The sequence below is a fragment of the Herpailurus yagouaroundi genome, unplaced genomic scaffold (genome assembly GCF_014898765.1).
Source record: "Herpailurus yagouaroundi ecotype Mexico unplaced genomic scaffold, PumYag 188, whole genome shotgun sequence".
In the NCBI taxonomy this organism is placed as follows: domain Eukaryota; kingdom Metazoa; phylum Chordata; class Mammalia; order Carnivora; family Felidae; genus Herpailurus; species Herpailurus yagouaroundi.
Genome location: NW_024412419.1, coordinates 19344941 through 19353613, shown reverse-complemented (window position 1 = coordinate 19353613; position 8673 = coordinate 19344941). Strand labels below are relative to the sequence as shown.

Sequence of the window (8673 nt, the reverse complement as noted above, 5' to 3'; positions counted from 1 at the left end):
ACACACACACACACACACACACACACACACACACACACACACACACACACAATGCATGGAGGAAGGGCAGAGAGAGGGAGACACAGAATCCAAAGCAGGTTCCAGGCTCTGAGCCACCAGTACAGAGCACCATGCAGGGCTTGAACTCACAAGCTGCAAGATCATGACCTAAGCCAAAGTCGGACACTTAACCGACTGAGCCACCCAAGCGCCCCTGGGTTATCTATCTTAAAAGTTGACTCTGGATAGTAAGGAATTACTATGATTTATCTTTAGTGTGATGAGGGTGTTACAGTTACATTTTAAATGTTTTTTAACTTTTTTTATTTTAGAGAGAGAGCCAGAGGACTCGAGCAGGGGAGAGGGGCTGAGGGGGAAGAGAGGGAAGGAGAGAGAGGGAGAGAGAGAGAGAGGGAGAAAGAGGGAGACAGAGAAAGGGAGACAGAGGGGGGGGGGCTGAAATCAAGTCACAGCCAAATCGAGTCCCAATACCTAACCGACTGAGCCATCCAGGCGCCCCCCCCCATTGCTGATATTCTTAATCAGGATGCGAAGAATTATACCTGGCAACATCAACAATGGGTTATTCAGGAATTTAAACTTTGGGAAAATAAGCTGCAACATGCAGACCAACTTTTTTTTTTTTTTTTAAAGTAGGCTCCACACCCAAAGTGGGGCTTGAACTCACAACCCCTAGATTAAGAGCTGCATGCTCCACCAACTGGGCCAGCCAGGTGCCCCTAGACCAACTTGTTAAGGAGGATATGAGAAATAACTCTGTCTGCACCAAGATATTTCATAATTTCTAACACCACTGGCCCCAAAGATCATGCTATATTGGAGAGAAAAGTCCAGTACACTCTGGAAAAGGTCAAACCAGTACCACATAATGAAAGCGCACAGAACTATCAGAAAGGGAGTTTACAGGATTGTGGTCTTTCCAAACATCTCAATCTGTTAAATCACTTAATCATTTACGACCAAGTCACAATTCCCCTAATTGGCTTCTTTGTGGCTGTCTATGAAGACATGCTACAAAACCAATGTGACAACAAGGAGGACATTCTTTTTTTCTACACTCAATGAACTCACAACCCTGAGATCTAGAGTTGCAAACTCCACCAACTGAACCAGCCAGGCACCCAAAGGAGGATGTTATTTTACTTTTTTTTTTTTTTTAAAGCTTAAAAACAATTTTTTTCTTAAGCACCAAGAACATTCTTCATAAAGCATTAGAGTCGTGTGAAATCCTAAAGAAAAGGACGCTAGGGGAGCCTGGGTGGCTCAGTCGGTAAAGTATCTGACTTCAGCTCAGATCATGATCTCAGGTTCAAGAGTTTGAGGCCCTGTCAGACTGTGCTGACAGTTCAGAGCCTGGAGGCTCCTCCTGATTCTGTGTCTCCCTCTCTCTCGCTGCCCCTCCTCTGCTCGCGTGCTGTGTCTCTCAAAAATGAATAAACATAAAAAAATTTTTTTAAAGAAAAAGAAAAGGACACTATAAGAAAGGAATATTGGAAATATGCTGAAGATCCCTTCAAAGCAAACCACCACAGAAAGTCACCCACCAACAAATGTACAACAATAATATCATTTGGAAGAATTTGATGGAATGCTTTTATTTTAAGAGACTCTAATGCAGGAATTTAAAACTAAAGTGATCGTTCCCTTTGCCTGTGGTAGAAAATGTGCAGTGTGATGCTACTTGGGTGCTGTGGCTATTCAGACTAGTAATTCTGATTCTTTTAAAGCGAAGTAATTTGGAGGGAGGGAGAAGAAACAGAGAGTCCCGAGAGGGAATGTTTGTAGTCTTACCAACATTTACTCTAATGCCTTTGCATCACCTCCTCTCTAAAGGGAGTATGCGCCACTGTGTTGCATTTGCACCATTAATGAGTGCAGGTAACTTGTATGTGATGGATATAAAGTAACTTCGGTTTTGGTTCAGGAGCAGGAATGCAATTGTTACATTAGAGATGCTATGCCACATAGTATCTGGCTCACGGTAACCAACTAGTGTCAAAAGAAAGGTTTTGTAATAAAATTATGGATGCATCCTAAAAAAATAAAAAAAATGTGCAAATTAAAAAAATAAAAACAAAGTCTGATTAATAGACAATAAATATTGTTGGTCAATGATTATTAAATGCTTCAGTACTTTAGGAGAAAAAAATCTAGGTGACTATTTGCTACTGAAAATGTTGGAGTATTTTTCTACACAAAGAAGTTGAAATTAAAATATTTTATTTCCCTACAAAGAAACAAATTTAGACTGGAATAACATATCCCCTCTTCCATTTTCTACCTGTTTAGTTTGTCTTCCATTCATTTTAAAGGAATTTGGGTCACAGAAGAACATTCTAAGGCACCATTTAAACATATGCTTCTATTATTATTATCATCAGCTCTCTGATTCTAGCTGTGTAGGGTGGTTTGCCATTTGGAAATAATAGAAGTGAAATGCCTTGAAGAGAGCCTACTATACAGAAAACACTCAATAGGTGGTAGCTAAAAACAATATAAAAAAGCACAAAAAGAGGAACTGAAAAGGATTGTTAGCCTAGATATAAGAACTATACTCAAATAACTATTTACAAGAAACACCTTTAAATATACAGACACATACATAGTTAAGTTGAAATTAAAAGGAAGGAGAAAGATACACCGTGTAAGCAAGCACCAATCATAAGGAAGCCGGTATAAGTAACTATATTAGTATCAGGCAAAGTAAATTTCAACACAAAATTATTAGGGATTAAAAGAGATGTTTCTTTACTGCTAAAAAGGTCAATTAATCAGAAAAAAAAATTTTACCTCTGCACAGACCTAACTACATAGCTTTAGCATACATGAAGTAAAATGTTGACAGAAATAAAGGAGAAGTAGACAAATCCACAATAATAGTTGTAGATTTTAGCACAGATCTGTAAGTAACTGACAAAATAAGCAGAAAAATAAAGCAGTAATTTAATTTATTGAAAAGTTATAGTAATTAAGAGAAAGCGTAGCTGGCAAAAGATAGGTGGACCACTCAAATAGAATGGAGAGTCCAGAACAGATCATGTGATTTACACAAAGATGCCACAGCAATCGGGCCAGGAAAGAAGTCTCTTCCACAGTGTAATATCTGGGACTTGGCCACGTGACTTGCTCCAACGGATGTTAGAAGAGTGACACAAGTAGAACTTTGCTTAGTGGGACGAGCCTTGTGCCTCTGCCCTTGTTACGAGAACACGGACAAGCGGGCTGCTGATTCAAGGAGAAGAGACACAAGGAGCAGACCCAGACTCACAGAGATGTAGCCTAAATTAGCGCTCCCTCGGATGACCTGCAAACGTGAATGAGCTCAGCGGAGACCAGAAAAGCCATACCAGCCAACACATAAATACTTATCATAACAGGCCAGGAGATTTTCCTATATGTTTACTGAGCAATGCTGATTGATATATCCATATAAACAAATGTAAATGTGGACCATTACCAATAAAAATAGAACGGATCATTGGTTTCATATAATGGATTATACTATAGAAATGAAAATAGATGAGGTACAGTTACATACATCAACATAGATGAGTCTCAAAAACAAAAGTTGTACAACACATATAATAACATTCATATCATGGGGGCGCCTGGGTGGCTCAGTCGGTTAAGCATCCGACTTCAGATCAGGTCATGATCTCACACACTCCGTGATTTCGAGCCCCACGTCAGGCTCTGTGCTGACAGTTCGGAGCCTGGAGCCTGCTTTGGATTCTGTGTATCCCTCTCTTTCTGCCCCTCCCCTGCTCATGCTCTCTGTCTCAAAAACAAATAAAAACATTTAAAAAAATAACATTCATATCATGTTAAAAAAAAAAAAAAAAAAAGCAAAGCTGCCTCTCTTTTTCCTTACTAAACAACTTGGTCCAAAGCCAATAGTATGGCAGAACATGGGAACCAGAAACAATAGGGAGTTGCAGTGGCCCAGGACAGGGACTCAGACTCTAAGCAGGGTGAAGAAGGTCTCTGCACAGGAAAGCTAACCACCTGCATGGTGCCAGAGCCCGATGAACACAAGACGGGTGTCCATGTAGGTGGAGGTGAAGCAGGGGTGGTCAGAGCTTACGCGGGTGAGGGGTGTGTCCCACACAGAAGACTTGTCCAGTACAGACTGCCAGCAGCCCACTGGGGTGAGGAATATGTCCAAACTGAGGGGCAGAAGAAGTGGCACAGGGTGGCCTGTGTCAAGCAAAACGGAAAGAGCCTTCTCACAGAGGAGCGGCCAACTGCAGCGTCAGAACCAGAGAGGGGTGAAGAGAGTGTACAAGCACCGGGGAGAAGAGGCTGCACTGAATGTCACCGAGAGGGTAAAGAGGCCAGCGGCACAGGGTGTTGAAGTGGTCTGGGGTGATGTGTCAGAGACCCAGCAGGAAGAGGAGGGAACTCAAGTGCGAACTCAAGAAGGATATGGTAAAGCCCAGGCAGGGTGAAGAAGTCTTCCATGAGGGGGAGGTGGCAATGGGGAACAAAGACATTGGCTCCACACAGGAGAACTAATCAATAAACAAATATATTAAGAATAATTGAAGCCAGGCTATTCAGTATGGGAGAAATCAGTTATAAATACAGAAAGGAAAAAACTGGAATAAACTCCATGGTGGTAGATTGAGTTTGGCAGTATCTATGTGAACTCATGCTTTTTGTTCTGCAAAGATACAGAAAATACAGATACATATGTACATGTGTGTGTACGCCTATCACTCTCTCCACTCAGAGGGCCTGAGAACGGTGGGTAGCCACTGTCCACTGAAAAAGAACCAGGGCTTCTGAGAAAAAGTACAGACTAAAACCTGAAAAAACTTCCGTGCCAGAAAACAAAGAAACAAAGAATGATGGGAACATGTCAGGAAGATAAAGGCAGTCCCACTGACTATATCTGGGAATATATGAGCATTAAAATAAATTTTGCTGGTGAGAGCATACAATCCATCAAATAAAATAGGAAACATGAGAAGATGTAGGTATAAGTAAATAAATCTGATGTCATAGGAAAAACATGTAATTATGCAATTTCAAACCTCCTCAGAAAATATGTATTAACTACAAAGAGAAAAAATAACTTTATATTAAAGGAGACTGTCAGATATCCCTTTAATCAAGTGAACAAACATGGGGCACCTGGGTGGCTCACTGGGTTAAGCGTCCCACTTCAGCTCAGGTCATGATCTCACGGTTCCTGAGTTCGAACCCGACATTGGGCTCTGTGCTGACAGCTCAGAGCCTGGAGCCTGTTTGGATTCTGCGTCTTCCTCTCTCTCTGCCCCTCCCCCACTCACACTCTGTCTCTCAAAAAATAAATGTTAAAAAAATTTAATAAAAAAAAGGGAACAAATTTAACATCATAGTGGGACAAAATGTAAATTATGCCACCTGACAGAATGCAATGAGATACAAAAGCATCACTTTTGTGATATTCCTGCCAAAATTAGAGAACTAAATATAATTACGAGAAACAATCAAATACAAATTTGGCCCGTAATTAAAAGAAAAATACCAAGGTTATAAAAATCAAAGAAAGAGTGAGGAACTATTATTTCAAACTCAACATAATAAAAGCCATATATGAAATTCCCATAGCTAGTATCAGCCTCAGTGGGGAAAAATGGAGAGCTTTTCCTCTTCGGTCAGGAACAGGACAGGAATGACCACTCTCATCACTACTAGTTGACATAGTACTAGACGTCTCAGCCCCAGCAATCAGAAAACAAAAAGAAATAAAAGGCATCCAAATTGGCAGGAAGAAGTCAAACTTTCACTATTTGAAGATGACATGATACTCTATCTGGAAAACCCAAAAGACTCCACCAAAAAATTACTAAAACTAAATACATGAATTATGCAAAGCTGCAAGATATAAAGTCAACATACAGAAATCTGTTGCATTTCTATACACCGATAATGAAGCAGCAGAAAAAGAAATTAAAGAATCGATCCCATTTACACCTGCACCAAAACCAGTAAGATACTTAGGAATAAACCTAATGAAAAAGGTTAAAAGATCTGAAAACTACAGAACACTTATGAAAGAAATTGAAAAGAACACAAAGAAATAGGAAAAAAATTCCATGCTCATGGATTGGAAAAACAAACATGATTAAAATGTCTGTACTACCCAAAGCAATCTACACAATTAATGCAATCCCTATCAAAATATCACCAGCATTTCTCACAGAGCTAGAACAAACAATCCTAAAATTTGTATGGAATCACAAGAAACCGTGAATAGTCAAAGCAATCCTGACAAAGAAAAGCAAAGCTGGAGGCATCACAATTCCGGACTTCAAGCTATATTACCAAGCTGTAGTCATCAAGACAGTATGGTACTGGCACAAAAACAGACATAGATCAATGGAACAAAACAGAAAACCCAGAAATGGGCCCACAGCCATGTGGTCAATTCATGTTCAACAAAGCAGGAAAGAATATGTAATGAGAAAAAGGTTTCTTCAACAAATGCTGTTGGGAAAACTGGACAGCAACATGCAGAAGAATGACACTAGACCACTTTCCTACACCACACACAAAACTAAATTCCAAATGAATGAAAGACCTAAATGTGAGACAGGAAACCATCAAAATCCTAGAGGAGAATACAGGCAGCAACGTCTCCGACTTCAGCCATAGCAACTTCTTACCTGACACACTGATGGAGACAGGGGAAACAAAACCAAAAATGAACTATTAGCACTTCATCAAGATAAAAAGTTCTGCAGAGAAAAGGAAACAATCAACAAAACTAAAGGGCAGCCTATGGAATGGAAAAGATATATGCAAATGACATACCTGAAAAAGCGTTAGTATCTAAAGTCTATTAAGAACTTATCAAACTCAACACCCAAAAAACAAATAATCCAGTGAAGAAATGGGCAAAAGACATGAATAGACATTTTTCCAAAGACATCCAGATGGCTAACAGACACATGAAAAGATGTTCAACATCACACATCACCAGGGAAATACACATCAAAACCACAATGAGATACAACCTCACACCCGTCAGAATGGCTAACATTAACAACATAGGAAAACAACAGATGTTGGTGAGGACGTGGGCAAAGGGGAACCCTCTTGCACTGTTGGTGGGAATGCAAACTGCTGCAGCCACTCTGGAGAATAGTATGGAGGTTCCTCAGAAAGTTAGAAACAGAACTACCCTAGCCCTAGCAATTGCACTACTAGCTATTTACTCAAAGGATACAAAAATACTGATTTGAAGGGGCACATATACTCTGATGTTTACAGCACCATTAGCAACAATAGCCAAACCATGGAAAGAGCCCAGGTGTCCATCAACTGATGAATGGATAAAGGACACGTGTGTATATGCATGCGCATGTGTACACAGATGCACATATACACACAATGGAATATTACTCAGCCATTGAAAAGGATGAAATCTTGCCATGTGCAACAACATGGATGGAACTACACACTGTATTATGCTAAGTGAAATAAGTCAGTGAAAAAAAAAACAAATATCATAATTTCACTCATGTGGAATTTAGGAAACAAAATAGACGAACATATGGGAAGGGGGAAAAAAAGAATATATGGGAGGCAGGGAAGCAAACCATAAGAGATTCTTAATGATAGAGAACAAACACTGTTAATGGAAGGAGGTGGGTGGGGGACTGGCTAGATGGGTGATGAACACTCAGGAGGGCACTTGTTATGATGAGCACTGGGTGTTGTTATATGTAAATTATTAATCACCAAATTCTGATTCTGAAACCAATAATACATTATATGTCAACTAACTAGGATTTAAATAAAATCTTGGAAGAAACAAAAAACACAACAACAATAAAAAAAAAAACCCCAGAAACTGGGACATGTGTGATTCTGAATAGTCTTTGGATAAAATGGATAATATCGGATTAAATGACAAACTTTGAATAGGGCCAAACATTAGCTGGAAGAAGTGTATCAGTGTTACATTTCCAGATGGTTGAATTGTGGTTATATGGGATAATGCCCATGTTTGTAGGAAATATCAGAGAGTATTTTGGGTGATGGGTCATCAGCTTGGCAACTTACTCTTGAATGGCTAGGAAAAAAAAGTTCTTTATAGTGTTCTTAAAATTTTTCTGTATGTTTATGATTGTTGTAAAACTTAAGATAATTAATTGAAAATGAGCAAAACAACTCAATATTTTTAAAAGATACATATGTACTTGGCAAACCTATGAATAAAACCAGATGAAGGATGCGCCTGGGTGGCTCAGCTGTTAAGCGTCCGACTCTTGGTTTCAGCTGAGGTCATGATCTCAGTTTCAGGAGTTCGAGTCCCTCACTGGGCTCTGTGCTAACAGCACAGAGCCTGCTTGGATTATCTCTCTCCCTCCCTGTCTCTCCCCTACCCATGCTGTCTCTCTCTCAAAATAAAGGACTTAAAAAAAAAAAAGCAGAAGAATAACACAAATTCAGAATAGAGTATCTCCTGCACAAAAGGAAAGAAATATGACCAAAGAAAGGCACACAGATACATTGGTGTTTGTTCTGAGTGAGACAATATATGTATTTATCTTATTATTAATTTAACTATACATATATAACTTTTATGTAAAACATTTCTCTCCAAAATGTTTAAATGTTTTTAAATAAAGAAGGAAACCTATGCACAGTATGTTCCTA

General features: G+C 39.4%; 1 protein-coding gene across 1 annotated transcript in view; it reads right to left on the bottom strand.

The window, feature by feature from the left end:
• UBXN2A (UBX domain protein 2A) overlaps positions 1 to 8673 on the bottom strand; it is a 34032-nt gene that overhangs the window by 1666 nt on the left and 23693 nt on the right. The gene's annotated exons all lie outside the window — the stretch shown is intronic.